We start from the raw sequence: 362 nt of genomic DNA, 5'->3' as shown, positions 1-362 counted from the left end.
ATACTGTACACGGGTTACGGGTGTAACAACTTTTGGTATCAGAGCCACATTCTTTCCTTGGGAAGGAATCGTGCTCATTACCCAACGGTTTTCTACGAAAATGTTTTCAAACCATGTCCGAAGAAAATCCTCTTGTCCGAGGTCCGTACATTGATGATGCAGTATCGGTCATCAGTTGCTAAACTATCTTAATGTGGTGCAGTGAAATGGCGCCACGTCGTGCTAGGCTTGCAGCGAGGGCTGACGAATTCCCGATCAGGCTCCACCGCCTAACCCGGGAGATGAGGGCTGGAGGGCCGAGTTTCGGCAGTTCCAGAAGACCGTGTGGCAGCACCTGGCTGCCCACGCACCACCACCACCCC

Source organism: Tarenaya hassleriana, unplaced genomic scaffold, assembly GCF_000463585.1.
Source record: "Tarenaya hassleriana unplaced genomic scaffold, ASM46358v1 Cleome173, whole genome shotgun sequence".
Taxonomy (NCBI): domain Eukaryota; kingdom Viridiplantae; phylum Streptophyta; class Magnoliopsida; order Brassicales; family Cleomaceae; genus Tarenaya; species Tarenaya hassleriana.
Note: the sequence above shows the minus strand (reverse complement) of the source record.